This window comes from Loxodonta africana, chromosome 23, assembly GCF_030014295.1.
Source record: "Loxodonta africana isolate mLoxAfr1 chromosome 23, mLoxAfr1.hap2, whole genome shotgun sequence".
In the NCBI taxonomy this organism is placed as follows: Eukaryota; Metazoa; Chordata; class Mammalia; order Proboscidea; family Elephantidae; genus Loxodonta; species Loxodonta africana.
In genome coordinates this window covers 75443173-75459803 of record NC_087364.1, presented here as the reverse complement: position 1 = coordinate 75459803, position 16631 = coordinate 75443173, and the positions used below count along the sequence as shown (strand labels likewise).

Here is a 16631-nt window from a genome sequence, read left to right as displayed (position 1 = left end):
GAAAAAATTCAAGCCTTGAGCTGCAATGTTGAAGGATTGTATGGGCAAAATATTGAATGATGCAGGAAGCATCAAAAGAAGATGCAAGGAATATATAGAGTCACTGTAACAAAAGCAATAGGTTGACATTCAACCATTTCGGGAGGTAGCATACGATCAAGAACCAATGGTACTGAAGGAAGAAGTCCAAGCTACGCTGAAGGCATTGGTGAAAAACAAGCCTCCAGGAATTGACAGAATACCAACTGAGATGTTTTAACAAAAGGATTCAGCGCTGGAGGTGCTCACTTGTCTAAGCCAAGAAACTTGGAAGATAGCTACCTGGCCAACTAACTCGAAGAGATCCATATCTGTGCCTATTCCAAAGAAAGGTGATCCAACAGAATGCAGAAATTATCAAATGAAATCATTAATATCACATGCAAGTAAAATTATGCTGAAGATAATTAAAAAACATTGACAGTGAACTGCTGGGAATTCAAGCTGGATGCAGAAGAGAACAAGGAACGAGGGTGCCACTGCTGATGTCAGATGGATCTTGGTGAATGCAGAAAATACCAGAAAGATATTTACCTGTATTTTAATGACTATGCAAAGGCATTCATCTGTATGGATCATAACAAATTATGGATAATATTGCAAACACTTAACTGTGCTAATGAGGAACCTGTATATACACCAAGAGACGGTTGTTCAAACAGAACAAGGGGATACTGCATGGTTTAAAATCAGGAAAAGTGTGTGTCAGAGTTGTATCCTTTTACCATACTTACTGAATCTATATCCTGAGCAAATAATACAAGAAGCTGGACTATATGAAGAAGAACACGGCACCAGCATTGGAAGAAGCCTCATTAACAACCTACGATATGCAAGTGATACAATCTTGCTTGCTAAAAGTGAAAAGAACTTGAAGTACTTACTTATGAAGATCAAAGGCTACAGCCTTCGATATGGATTACACTTTTAACATAAAGAAAACAAACATCCTCACAACTGGACCCATAAGCAACATCATGATAAATGGAGAAAAGATTGAAGCTGTCAAGAATTTCATTTTACTTGGATCCACAATCAATGCCCACTGAAGCAGCAGTCAAGAAATGAAATGACACATTGCATTGGGCAAATCTGCTGCAAAAGACCTGTACATTGAAAAGCAAGGGTATCACCTTGAGGACTAAGGTACGCCTGAACCAAGCTATATTTTTAACAGCCTCATATGTATGTGAAAGCTTGACAGTGAGTAAGGAAAACCGAAGATGGACAGATGCCTTTGAATCAAGGTGTTGGTGAAGAATACTGAATATACAACGCACTGCCAGAAGAATGAACAAGTTTTTCTTGGCAGATGTACAGCCTGAATGCTCCTTATAGCAAGGATGACAAATCTTCTTCTCATATACTTTGGACATGTTATTAGGAGGGACCAGTCCCTGGAGAAGAACATCATGCTTGGTAATTAGAGGGTCAGGAAAAATGGAAGACCCTCAACGAGATGGACTAACACAGGAGCTGCAACAACGGGCTCAAACACAGCAACAATTGTGTGGATGGCGCAAGACGGACCAGCGCTTTTTGTACTATTATGCATAGGGCTGCTGTGAGTTGGAGCCTACTCAACGGCACCTAACAACACCAACAACAAAGGAAATGCCAAAAAAAAATGGAACCTGAAAAATATTGCTTCTGGGTAAAGGCTGCTTTGGGCAGTACACAATATAAATTCTAGTGAGGACGAATAAAGAATGTTGGTTTGCTTTTCAACTCTTATTTATTAATAATGAAAATTGAGAACTATGGCTACGTTATGAACACTGTTAAGGTACAACACATGTTTTAACAGGCAAAGAAAGACAAAGCTCCAGATCACCTCTAAGAGGTCAACTTTTAGTTTCTAAGAACTCTAAATACCAGAAATTGCCATATGGTAAAAATGTCTGCTGTGTCTTAAGATAGTATTTCTCAAACTTTTTTGAGATTACTAACCAACAGGTTATTTTTTTTTTTTAACCAACAGGTGAACCGGTTAGAAATGCCAATTCCTGGCCCCTGCTCCTAAAGATGGGATCCCCTAGTGGTAGGTGAGGTTTGTGGATAAAGCATCCCTGGTGATCTTGACTCCAGTAGTCCCCCAACCAGCCTTTCAGGAATACTGCCCCTTCTGTAGTTGTGGTATGTGACTTAGTCAGAATTTGATCTCGAGAGTGGAGACCCTCTAAATCTTATAGGGCTTGGCCACAGTAAGGAAAGCCAGGATAAGATCCAATTCTCCTTCCCCCTAGTTATGTGATATAAAAACTGGCACACCACTTTTCTCCCCTGGTTAATAAATAAGTACAACTAGGTAAAGCAAAGAAGGAAATGCTCTATGACACAGGTTTCTGCTTTAAGTTAAAGGTTGGGGTCCTGGTATTGCCTTATAACCACCTCGGGACTATGACTCAGGATCACTTGGTCATGAGTCGACTCCCAGCCACCACGTAGCCAGGTAATTAAAACCCCAGAACCAATCCTGTAACCTGTTTAAACCTGTAATTATGTATGCTAGTCATGGTCCCTTCCCTGCTTCTATAGTCCCACCTATGACAGTGGTGAATTGACCTGCTATCAATCACGACCTTGTGATGATTTTATCCTCTGTGGTATGTAATGGACAACTTGACTGTGACTGGGCAGGTTCCTTCGCCTCTGAACTAGGTACATGCTGATGGTCTCCCTCATTCAAATGATTGTCTTAGTCCCTTAAATCAGAGTCTGGGGTCTTTTTCCCCTTTGACAACTCAAACCTCCCTTCCTGAACTAAGTTTCCATAGCTGTAAAATGAAGACAATATCATACATCCCTACTGTCGAGATTAAATAACATATCTGAAAGCACAAAGCACAGTAACAGGACCATATGTTGGAAAAATGTTAATTTCCCTTACCTTTTCTTCTTAATTCACGTACGGATGCCGTTTCCTATACTCTATTATTAAGTACCTCTCATGGAAAAAAGTTATTTAAAAGCACATATAGCAATTATCATGTTCAGGACCTATTCTATGTGTTTTTGCAAGTACTGACACTCACTCTTATCAGATGTTACCTCTTCTATCCCAAACTCCATTCAAGAACCTAAAATTCCTATTGCCTACCACGGCTGTTTTCCTACTTTGTTCCAGTTGGAAAGTCACTGACTCACTGATCCATTACTTATTGCTCATCCTAGAGCTTAATGCACGCCATGACTGGAGTCCACTCTACCAGGTCAACCTTAGTCTTCTCTGCAGTCCAATAAAGTCCCCCAATTGCTCTCCCACCTTTCAGTCTTCTCCACCTCAGCTCATCCTCCTTAGGTCACCCTTCTCCCTTCTACTCCAATTACGAAGGCCTAATGTCATCGTGAGGATGTTGAAAAACTTCTGTCTTCTTCCAGTAGTTCTAGGCAGAAAGAGTTTTTCCTTTGAACTCTACACTATTTTTACACACAAATATAACCCAAGGAAGCTCAAAATTTATTAATATATTACTTTGGAACTAAAAAAATGTAATTGCTTTATGTGCAAAAACCTCTTAAATCCAGTTATGCTATTTAGTAAGATCAGCAAATAGCTTAGTGGGACTTACATTTGTGTCTATACAGGTTGTCTTAATTCAGTTTTCTTCAGGTATGCTTTATATACAGGAAAATTTACCAGACCAGATGTATAATATATACACACCCCCGAAAAGTTTCTTCTTGTCCCTTTGTGGATAATCGCTGTTAGCTGCCACAAAGTCAGCTCTAACCCCACGGTGACCGCGTGTATAGCAGGATGAGACGCTGCCTGGCGCTGCGCCATCTTCACGATCGCTGGTGTATTGCGGTCCGTTGTTGCGGCTGTTGTGCCAGTCCATCTCACTGAAGGTTCCCTTTGGCCCTCTACCAAACACGATGTCTTTTTCCAGTGACTGGTCTTTCCTGATGATCAAACTAAGCAAGCTGAAGCCTCACCCACCTTGCTTCTAAGGAACATCTATTTCTAATTCTAAGACTGCTTTGTTCGTTCTTCTGGCAGTCCTATTCTTCGCCAACACCACAATTTGCATGCATCAATTTTTCTCCTGTCTTCCTTTTTCATTGCCCAGCTTTCGCATACGTATGAGGAGACTGAAAAAAATGACGGCTTGGGGTAGGCGCACCTTAGTCATCAATGTGACATCTTTGCTTTTTAAACCTTTAAAAAGGTCTTTTGCAGCAGATTTGTCCAATGCAATACATCATCTGATTTCTTGACAGCATGTTCCACAGACACTGATTGTTATCCAAGTAGAATGAAATCACCGACAAGTTTAATTTTTTCTCCATTTATTAAGATGTTGTTTACTGGCACTGTTGTGAGGATTTTCATTTTCTTCACATTCAGGTGTACGCCATACTTAAGGCTGTAGTCTTTGACTTTCATCATTTTGGCAAGCACGATTGTGACAACTGCATATCGCAGGTTACTAATGAGTCTTCCTCCAATCCTGATGCCGTGCTCTTCTTCCGACTTCATGGACTGTCTGTTCAGATTGAGTAAGTAAAGACATCAGCCTGCCACACACCTTTTCCAATTTTAAGACATGTATTATCACCAGAGCCCTGGTGGCATAGAGGTTAAGAGCTCAGCTGCTAACCAAAAGGTTAGCAGTTCCAAAACACCAGCCGCTCCTTGGAAACCGTATGGGGCAGTTCTACTCCATCCCACAGGGTCACTATGAGTCAGAATCAACAGGACAGCAACAAGTTTTTGGTTTAGCAGTCCCTTGCTGTGTTCAAATGACTGCCTCTTGATTCATGTATAGATTCCACATGAGCCCAATTAAGTGTTCTGCAATGTCCATTCTTCATAATACTATCCATAATTTGTTATGATCCATACAGGTGAATGCCTTCATGTAGTTGGATAAAACACATGTAAACATCTTCCTGTTAGTCTCTGCTTTCAGCCAAGACCCATGTGACACCTACAATTGTATCTCTCACACCACTTCATCTTATGAACTGGCTCGAACTTCTGGCAGTTTTCTGCTGATGTACAGCTGCAGTCATTTTTTAATTATCTTCAGCAAAATTTTGCTAGCATGTGATATTAATAATATTGTTTAATAATTTCCACATTCCATTTGATCCCCTTTCTTTGGTATGGGCATGAATCTCTTCCAGTCAGGCAGGTAGCTTTCTTCCAAATCTTTTTTTTTTCCGCCAATGCAGTGCCATTTACTGGGGGAGGGGGACCGAGGTTGGAGGCTGCCTGGGCCTCCAGCACTGGGAGGTAGATGGGTCAGATATGGTGGGTGCACGGACTCCAAGCATCGGTTAGAAGCAAGAGTTAGGTGTACAAATAGTCACATGGATGAATCTTAAGTACAGTGCTGACAAAAAAATTATGGAAAAAAATGAGATCTAAAACATGATCAAGTTTACATCAGTTAATAATATCTGCAGGCACCACTGAGAGACCAAAAAGACAAGCCACAGAGCAGGAGAAAATATTCACAACACATACCGACAAAGGACTTGTACCCAGAATATGTAAGAACTCCTGCAAAACTATCAGAAGACGACAAAGTAAACCTCCAGATTTCTTGACACAGATGAGTCTGCATTTGCAGTATTACATCTGCCTTTTACACCATCTTAGTTGGCGTCCCACCAATTCCTGGAAGCTGGTTTTTGCTAATGCCTTCAGTGACACTTAAACTTCTTCCTTCAGCACAGTGGTTCTTGATCACACGTCACACCTCCTGAAACAGATGCGCAACAACCAATTCTTTCTGACACAGTGACTCTACATTCCTTCCATTTTCTTTTGATGCTTCCCGCATCACTCAATTTTTTTTGCCCACAGAATCATTCAGTAAGGCAACCTGAGACTTGAATTTTCTCTTCAGTTCTTTCAGGCTGAGAAACGCTGATTATGTTCTTCCCTTTTGGTTTTCTTTGCACATTTCATCATAACACTTTACCTTCATCATAATACTCCAGCCACCCTTTGAAATCTTCTGTTCAGCTCTTTCACTTTATCGTTTCTTTTGTTCACTTTAGCTACTCTAACTAAGCTTTACAGCAAGTTTCACAGTCTCTTCTGACATCCATTTTGGTCTTTTCCTTCTTTTTAAATGATCTTTTACTTTCTTCATGTATGATGATCTTGATGTCTTCTCACAACTCTTCTGGTCTTTGATCACTAGTGTTTTAAGTGTGTCAAATTGATTCCTTGGATGGTCTCTAAATTCAGGTGGGATATATTCAATCTAAAGCCAATTAAAGGATTGCACTTTGGGAAAAACTACTTGGTTAACTAAATTAGATTACTTCTTTGCAGTTCAGAAACAAAACATTTCAGCGATGGAATTTTACCACAAGTAAAGCACTAGGTCTCAACAGTTCCAGGAATCATAATCTAGTCTTCTATTCAAAAAGCAGTGCCATTTTTCAGGCACACTTGATAATAATACAAAGTATTAAAATAAAATAAACAAAAGATGAGTATTCTCTAATAAGTCTAACAGAGAAGCTTCTACAGATCTGTTCATTCTCATGCAGTACCAAGTGTAACAGGTCCTTTGCATACTTGGCACACATGATAAATTCCAGCTGTATTAGGACCACTGCTGGTCCGGATGATTGGACACCACATTACAAAGCAAATGTTTAACTTCCTGACTAATAATTTATGTTATAAAGAATTACAACATGACAGTACTTGTCCCCATTTGCTCTCCTGCTGTAACTCTCTTGTCCTCTATACACCTATAAACCTGTGTACTTGGACATGCTGCTCTACTTTTCAGCCTTCTGCTCACTGACAAGCCTCACACAACGTCATAAAAGGAGAGTGCTCCCTAGTGTGCGCAGGTTGAGGATACTCTTATGCAACAGAATGCAAAACTTTCAACAGGAGTCCAGAAATTAAACGTATGCCACTGTTCTCAACAAAATTAGTAAACAGGTCTCTCAGAGTAAAAAAGATTCTCTTTAGTTGAATTTTGGGTATTAACTGGAGAATTGTTGCTTCTGTACTAAATTCATTTACGAAATATAATAAAACGAAGACACAAGAGCATTAGGCTTATTCAGGCATTACGGTTATTTCATCCTTTCCGATTAAAAACAGACTATAACATATGAAGGAACAAACAAGATACTGTACATAAAGTGCATAAAAGAATCATAAATACGGTTCACATTTTCCACTAATTCTTGTAAGATTTCTTGTTGTTTATGGACAGGAATAAGGGGGACAGAAAATTTAAGACCACAATTTCTAGATTGTGAACTTGTTACAAGTTTCGGAGTCAGTATTCCAGCGGAATTATAGTCAATAAGCACTGTAAGGAAGTCATGACAATTTAGAAATTAAATAGATCAACAGCATATACCGAGAAGCTTATGAAGAAAGGGAGTTATTGTATGCTTTTTAAAATCAACATCTCAAGTCAAAAGTTACTCTAAAATTAAGGAAATTAGAAGTTGGTATATGTATCTCCTTACTTTTTACTTGAGAGAACAGTTTCAAATCATTCAAAGACTCATAAATTAGGTGTGTAAGGAATAATTTCTAATTCTCACCTTAAGAACCAAATTATTTCAAAGTATTTCATACCGAAATGATACCTAATGCCAGGTGATAGCAATGGCATTGTGGTTATGTAAGAAAACAATAACCATATTTGTCAAAGATGTATTTGAAAATACACAGGGGTGGGTGAGATGATAAGCCTAGAGTTTGCTTTAAGACATATCAGAGGCAGCAGCAGCAGCAGGGATAAATAAAAAAAAAAAGCAGGTGTAAATTTTGAAATTCTGGGTGATTGGTACAGGTTATTGTTATATTGTTCTACTTTCGTAGTATGTTTGATATACTTAATAAAAATTTTTTAAAAATAAAGAAATAGAACTACACGGGGTTGAAGGATTGTATGCTACCTGATGTTTTAAAATGAGTGATTCAAAAGGGAATCCTTTTGCTTAGAACTCTATACTCACTTGACAGTTACAGCTCTAAGTATGGTTACAAGCATGGAGATTAAAATGTTGGTTCTTATTAAGTCAGCTTTTCCTTCAGATATGTGGATGAGATCCAACTGGAGTGAGGAGGAAAAAGAATGCACCAGGGAACACTAGATTTTGTTCTGTGAGTAAGTGTTAAACAGGTAAACAGCTATTATTTTCCTATAGAAACACAAAATTCAGTGGGATTTATTTTTCTGATTGCATTATAACTAGGCTAAAAATTACAAACTACATAAATGTGGCCCATTAAAAATGATGCACAGGTTAATTTTTTAAAAAATTATTATTCAAGTGGAAACAGTTACTTACAGCAAACGCTAAAAAACATTAAAAAGAAATTTTTTTTGAGGGACATGAACTAAGGCTGGCTGTTGGAAAAAGCACTAAGACAGAAGTAGGCCCCAAGTCTGGATTCTGTACCTGTCTGAACCATACGGGAAGAAATCTGGCTGACTCTGAAGTGAGTTCAACTCAGGTCTACCCAACAGCTGCTGGAGACAAGGCATGAAGATTTTCCTTGTTCTAAGCTTTCTCTTTCATGAAAGCCAAAAACTTTGTGGTAGCAAGAAGCTATTTTGGTATTTTTTTTTAAATTAACCTAACCCAGAGTTTCTTTTCTTAGGTGAAAAGTTAATAGCTTTTTTGTATTTTTCTACCTATTCATATTATTCTCTTTCGAAAATAATTGTCCCATTCTTCTAGGAAAACAAATTGGCATTATCATGAGGCTTTAAAAAACTCATACTCTATAAACTAGTAATGTCAGGTAATAAACTAGTCTAATAACTTAAAATATGGATAAAGATTTGTATGAAAAATGTTCTTTGCTCATGCACAGGATGCAATATTTCACAAATATTAAAGTCAAGCTTCGAAGAACTGTACTAAGGCTGGAAAATGCTCATGGTGTACACTGAGGAAAAACTGACCATTTAGCCATAAAGTTTGGTCCCAATTTGGTAAAAAAAAATGCCATATATGGAAAATGTAAATAAAATACACCAACATGATAACAGTAGCCAGCATCTCGCGGTGCATGTTTTCCTTTACCAAACTTTGTAGTTTTCAGGTTTTCTGTGAGGATGCATTTTCATTTAAATCAGGGAAAAATTATTTCTCATTTACATCATAAACACTTGTACTCACCATTAGGATGACCATACTTCCTCTTTTAGGATTGCTGACACAAACTGCAATAAAACTAAACACAATTTGTCCCCAAACATGCTTTTTACACTTATTATTTACCTGCAGAGTATATAAAAAGTCAGGAAAAATAGCTGTCTTCCCCAACTCCAAAGAATAAGTTCCTGCTTTTAAGACTCTGAAAACTATTTGCCAGAGTTACACTTTTCTTTGGCCTGAACAAGAATATAGTTATTTGTGCACCTAAGCATTACTTTATTCTTTATAGATAAGTTTCTCAGATAATTGACATGGCAGTCCTGTTATCAAAGGAAATTCCTCCCTTCCACTACACAAATGGCAAAAACTTAGCCAGCAGATTGCTATGGCTCGATCATATAAAACGTTCCCTAGCTTCAATGAATTGGACTGATCAACACTTGAGAATAAGTGAATGATAAAAAGCTAAACAGCTATGACTTCCTATAGAAATGACAAAATTTAGTGGGATTTATTATTCTGATTGTAACTGGGATAAAAATTACAAACTCAATGTGGCCCATTAAAAATATTGGCCAAGTTAGTTTTTTTGGTTATTAGTGTGCAAATTTTGACAATAAAAATAACACACATGATATTCATAAGAGGGGCTTGAGGGCAGGGGCCATGACTTCTACATCTTTAAAATAAAGTCCACAGGACTAGGCACATAGGAGAATACCGAAATACTTGAAGAATAACGGAGTTATATTTCCATAAGGCAATTCCAGGAGCCCTGGTGGTTGTCTCCTCACCATTAATTCTCAAGCCACCTTTAGTAAATGATCAGAATGAGAGATATATGTGGCAGAATACTACTTAGAACTAAACTATGTCATCCGGTGAAATCTCTAGTACAACTCTACATCTAAAATAAAACACACGGCAACCTTGAACACTGTTCACAAAAGCTTAGCTAACAAGGTGATTTTATTTCCTGTTTTGAGAATGTTCTCTATCAAGAAAACATCAATCAATGCCAGTCTTATACATGGGATATATTTACTTTCAACTCAGTCAGTGAATAGGTCAAAGCAGTATCCTTTAATAAATTCAAGTACATCTAAATGTCAAATAAATACATTTTTAAATTAAAAAATAGAGATCGTACATATGCAAGTGTTATCTCCTTCTGAGAGCAAGGAGGTGGGAAAAGTAGCGTCCTGCGAATACACTCAGGGGTACTTTGACCAAAAACTGGTAATCACACACATTGTGCCCACATGAGAGTTGGAAGACACAAGCAAAATAACCATGATTTATGATTAAAAATAGAGCTGACAGACACACCAACCTGCTTAAACCTTTAATCTCTAATACCCTGATAAGGGGTAACATATCTATCCTTTGAAGACGTGCCTGATCAAAATCCCATTTCTACAGCGCAGAAGATTCAGGGTTCATGTTTCTTACCAAGTAGAAATTTTTGAATTGTAAAACATATCTAAATTTTTATACTAAATAATCAATGTTCCTTAGGGTACAAGATAGATGCCAAAAGCATTTTAACCTCAAATCAATTTTCTTATATAACCAAAAGGTCAGCAGTTCAAATTCACCAGCGCTCCTTGAAAACCCTATGGGGGAGTCCTATTCTGTCCTATAAGATTCCTGAGTCAAAATCTACTCAACGGCAACAGATTTGGTTTGGTTTTGGTTTACAGCTCAGTGGTTGACGGCTACGGTGAGCTACGCCTGCTAAACAAAGGTCAGCAGTTCAAATCTACCAGCCACTCCCTGGAAACTCCATAGAGCAGTTCTACTCTGTCCTGTAGGGTCACTATGATTTGGAATCGACTCCACAGGAATGGGTTTGGTTCTGGTATATATTACCTACTTAAACATATACATATACAAGTGTTCTTGAGAGAAAACTTCATGCTATAATGCCTGGCCTGTTTGTTTTTAACCAAGTTACAAGTATTATTTACTTAACAAATCCGACGGTACTGTATACTTAAATTTTCACGAAATAGTTTCAACTCTGAGACATAATAACAAAATTTTACAATTTACAATTATGTAACAAAATACCAACCTTCAAAATATTACTTTAACATTTTCCTATAACTTTCAGACAAAACATTTAACATATACTGTTATGGGAAAGTAAACATTAAAACTGAATATATTTAGAATTTAAAACTACAGATTTAATGACTATTTATTAAATTCTTTTGCTGTTGTCAGATGCTGTCGAGTCGGTTCCGACTCACAGTGACACTACATACAACAGAACGAAGCACTGTCTGGTCCTGCACTGTCCTCACAATCGTTGCTATGCTTGAGCCCACTGTTGCAGCCACTGTGTCAATTCACCTCACTGAGGGTCTTCCCCTTCTTCACTGACCCACTACTTTACCAAGCATAATATCCTTCTCCAGGGACTGGAACCTCCCGTTAGTATGTCCAGAGTATGTGAGAAGTCTGTCCATCCTCACTTTAAGGTGATTTCTGGCTATACTTCTTCCAAGACAGATTTGTTCATTCTTCTGGCAGTCCATGGTATATTCAAAATTCTCAAAGGCGTCAATTCTTCTTTGGTCGTCCTTATTCATTGTCCAGGTTTTGCATGCACACGAGACAACTGAAAATTACATGGCTTGGGTCAGGTGCACCTTAGTCCTCAAGCTGCTTTTTAATAAAGAGCTCTTGTGCAGCAGATTTGCCCAACACAACACATCACTGGATTTTTTTTTTTTAATTAATTTTTATTAAGCTTCAAGAGAACATTTACCATTCCAATCAGTCTGTCACATGTAGGTTTACATACATCTTACTCCCTTCTCCCACTTGCTCTCCCCCATTGAGTCAGCCCTTTCAGTCTCTCGTTTCGTGCCAATTTTGCCATCTTCCCTCTCTCTCTATCTTCCCATCCCCCCTCCAGTCAAGAGTTGCCAACACACTCTCCAGTGTCCACCTGATTTAATTAGCTCACTCTTCTTCAGCATCTCTCTCCCCCCCACTGACCAGTCCTTTTCATGCCTGATGATTTGTCTTCGGGGATGGTTCCTGTCCTGTGCCATCAGAAGTTCTGGGGAGCACTGTCTCTGGGATTCCTCTAGTCGCAGTCATACCATTAGGTATGGTCTTTTCATGAGAATTTGGGGTCTGTATCCCATTGGTCTCCTGCTCCCTGAGGAGTTGTCTGTTGTGCTCCCTGACAGGGCAGACATCGATTGTGGCCGGGCACCAACTAGTTCTTCTGGTCTCAGGATAATGTAGGTCTCTGGTTCATGTGGCCCTTTCTGTCTCTTGGGTTCTTAGTTGTCGTGTGGCCTTGGTGTTCTTCCTTTGCCTTTGCTCCAGGTGGGTTGAGACCAATTGATGTATCTTAGATGGCCGCTTGTTGGCATTTAGGACCCCAGGCGCCACAATTCAAAGTGGGATGCAGAATGTTTTCATAATAGAATTATTTTGCCCGTTGACTTAGAAGTCTCCTCAAACCATGTTCCCCAGACCCCAGCCCCTGCTCCACTGACCTTTGAAGCTTTCATTTTATCCCGGAAACCTCTTTGCTTTTAGTCCAGTCCAATTAGGCTGACCTTCCTTGTATTGTGTGTTGTCTTTCCCTTCACCCAAAGCAGTTCTTATCTACTGATTGATCAATAAAAAACCCTCTCCCTCCCTCCCTCCCTCCCCCCTTTGTAACCACAAAAGTATGTGTTCTTCTCCGTTTTTTCTATTTCTCAAGATCTTATAATAGAGGTCTTATACAATATTTGTCCTTTTGCCTCTGACTCATTTCGCTCAGCATAATGCCTTCCAGGTTCCTCCATGTTATGAAATGTTTCAGAGATTCGTCACTGTTCTTTATCGATGCATAGTATTCCATTGTGTGAATATACCACAATTTATTTACCCATTCATCCGTTGACGGACACCCTGGTTGCTTCCAGCTTTTTGCTATTGTAAACAGAGCTGCAATAAACATGGGTGTGCATATACCTGTTTGTGTGAAGGCTCTTGTATCTCTAGGGTATATTCCCAGGAGTGGGATTTCTGGGTTGTATGGTAGTTCTATTTCTAACTATTTAAGATAACGCCAGATGGATTTCCAAAGTGGTTGTACCATTTTACAATCCCACCAGCAGTGTATGAGAGTTCCAATCTCTCCGCAGCCTCTCCAACATTTATTATTTTGTGCTTTTTGGATTAATGCCAGTCTAGTTGGTGTGAGATGAAATCTCATCGTAGTTTTAATTTGCATTTCTCTAACGGCTAATGATCGGGAACATTTTCTCATGTATCTGTTGGCTGCCTGAATATCTTCTTTAGTGAAATGTGTGTTCATATCCTTTGCCCACTTCTTGATTGGGTTGTTTGTCTTTTTGTGGTTGAGTTTTGACAGAATCATGTAGATTTTAGAGATCAGGCGCTGGTCGGAGATGTCATAGCTGAGTATTCTTTCCCAGTCTGTAGGTGGTCTTTTTACTCTTTTGGTGAAGTCTTTAGATGAGCATACGTGTTTGATTTTTAGGAGCTCCCAGTTATCTGGTTTCTCTTCATCATTTTTGGTAATGTTTTGTATTCTGTTTATGCCCTGTATTAGGGCACCTAGGGTTGTCCCTATTTTTTCTTCCATGATCTTTATCGTTTTAGTCTTTATGTTTAGGTCTTTGATCCACTTGGAGTTAGTTTTTGTGCATGGTGTGAGGTATGGGTCCTGTTTCATTCTTTTGCAAATGGATATCCAGTTATGCCAGCACCATTTGTTAAAAAGACTATCTTTTCCCCAATTAACTGACACTGGGCCTTTGTCAAATATCAGCTGCTCATACATGGATGGATTTATATCTGGGTTCTCAATTCTGTTCCATTGGTCTATGTGCCTGTTGTTGTACCAGTACCAGGCTGTTTTGACTACTGTAGCTGTATAATAGGTACTGAAATCAGGTAGAGTGAGGCCTCCCACTTTCTTCTTCTTTTTCAGTAATGCTTTGCTTATCCGGGGGTTCTTTCCCTCCCATATGAAATTAGTGATTCGTTTCTCTATCCCCTTAAAATATGACATTGGTATTTGGATTGGAAGTACGTTATATGTATAGATGGCTTTTGGTAGAATAGATATTTTTACTACGTTAAGTCTTCCTATCCATGAGCAGGGTATGTTCCTCCACTTAAGTATGTCCTTTTGAATTTCTTGTAGCAGAGTTTTATAGTTTTCTTTGTATAGGTCTTTTACATCCTTGGTAAGATTTATTCCTAAGTATTTTATCTTCTTGGGGGCTACTGTGAATGGTATTGATTTGGTTATTTCCTCTTCGGTGTTCTTTTTGTTGATGTAGAGGAATCCAAGTGATTTTTGTATGTTTATTTTATAACCTGAGACTCTGCCAAACTCTTCTATTAGTTTCAGTACTTTTCTGGAGGATTCCTTACGGTTTTCCATGTATACGATCATGTCATCTGCAAATAGTGATAGCTTTACTTCCTCCTTGCCAATCTGGATACCCTTTATTTCTTTGTCTAGCCTAATTGCCCTGGCTAGGACTTCAAGTACGATGTTGAATAAGAGAGGTGATAAAGGGCATCCTTGTCTGGTTCCCGTTCTCAGGGGAAATGCTTTCAGGTTCTCTCCATTTAGAGTGATATTGGCTGTTGGCTTTGCATAGATGCCCTTTATTATGTTGAGGAATTTTCCTTCAATTCCTATTTTGGTAAGAGTTTTTATCATAAATGGGTGTTGAACTTTGTCAAACGCCTTTTCTGCATCTATTGATAAGATCATGTGGTTTTTATCTTTTGTTTTATTTATGTGATGGATTACATTAATGGTTTTTCTGATATTAAACCAGCCTTGCATACCTGGTATAAATCCCACTTGATCAGGGTGAATTATTTTTTTGATGTGTTGTTGGATTCTATTGGCTAGAATTTTGTTGAGGATTTTTGCATCTATGTTCATGAGGGATATAGGTCTAAAATTTTCTTTTTTTGTAATGTCTTTACCTGGTTTTGGTATCAGGGAGATGGTAGCTTCATAGTATGAGCTGGGTAGTATTCCGTATTGTTCTATGCTTTGAAATACCTTCAGTAGTAGTGGTGTTAAGTCTTCTCTGAAGATTTGGTAGAACTCTGCAGTGAAGCCGTTTGGGCCAGGACTTTTTTTTTTGGAAGTTTTTTGATTACCGTTTCAATCTCTTTTTTTGTTATGGGTCTATTTAGTTGTTCTACTTCTAAATGTGTTAGTTTAGGTAGGTAGTATTTTTCCAAGAATTTATCCATTTCTTCTAGGTTTTCAAATTTGTTAGAGTACAATTTTACGTAGTAATCTGACATGATTCTTTTAATTTCATTTGGCTCTGTTGTGAAGTGGTCCTTCTCGTTTATTATTTGGGTTATTTGCTTCCTTTCCTGTTTTTCTTTAGTCAGTCTGGCCAATGGTTTATCAATTTTGTTAATTTTTTCAAAAAAACAGCTTTTGGCTTTGTTAATTTTTTCAATTGTTTTTCTGTTCTCTAATTCATTTAGTTCAGCTCTAATTTTTATTATTTGTTTTCTTCTGGTGTCTGATGGGTTCTTTTGTTGCTCACTTTCTATTTGTTCAAGTTGTAGGGACAGTTCTCTGATTTTGGCTCTTTCTTCTTTTTGTATGTGTGCATTTATCGATATAAATCGGCCTCTGAGCAGTGCTTTTGCTGTGTCCCAGAGGTTTTGATAGGAAGTATTTTCATTCTCGTTGCTTTCTATGAATTTCCTTATTCCCTCCTTGATGTCTTCTATAACCCAGTCTTTTTTCAGTAGGGTATTGTTCATTTTCCAAGTATTTGATTTCTTTTCCCTAGTTTTTCTGTTATTGATTTCTAGCTTCATTGCCTTGTGGTCTGAGAAGATGCTTTGTAATATTTCGATGTTTTGGATTCTACCAAGATTTGTTTTGTGACCTAATATGTGGTCTATTCTAGAGAATGTTCCATGTGTGCTAGAAAAAAAAAGTATATTTTGCAGCAGTTGGGTGGAGAGTTCTGTATAAGTCTATGATGTCAAGTTGGTTGATTGTTTTAAGTAGGTCTTCCGTGTCTCTGTTGAGCTTCTTACTGGATGTCCTGTCCTTCTCCGAAAGTGGTGTGTTGAAGTCTCCTACTATAAATGTGGAGGTGTCTATCTCACTTTTCAATTCTGTTAAAATTTGATTTATGTATCTTGCAGCCCTGTCATTGGGTGTATAAATATTTAATATGGTTATACCTTCCTGATCAATTGTCCCTTTTATCATTATATAGTGTCCTTCTTTATCCTTTGTGGCGGATTTAAGTCTAAAGTCTATTTTGTCAGAAATTAATATTGCTACTCCTCTTCTTTTTTGCTTATTATTTGCTTGATATTTTTTTTTCCATCCTTTGAGTTTTAGTTTGTTTGTGTCTCTAAGTCTAAGGTGTGTCTCTTGTAGGCAGCATATAGATGGATCGTGTTTCTTTATCCAGTCCGTGACTCTCTGT

General features: G+C 38.2%; 1 protein-coding gene across 4 annotated transcripts in view; it reads right to left on the bottom strand.

The window, feature by feature from the left end:
- MLF1 (myeloid leukemia factor 1) overlaps positions 1-16631 on the bottom strand; it is a 54509-nt gene that overhangs the window by 25454 nt on the left and 12424 nt on the right. The gene's annotated exons all lie outside the window — the stretch shown is intronic.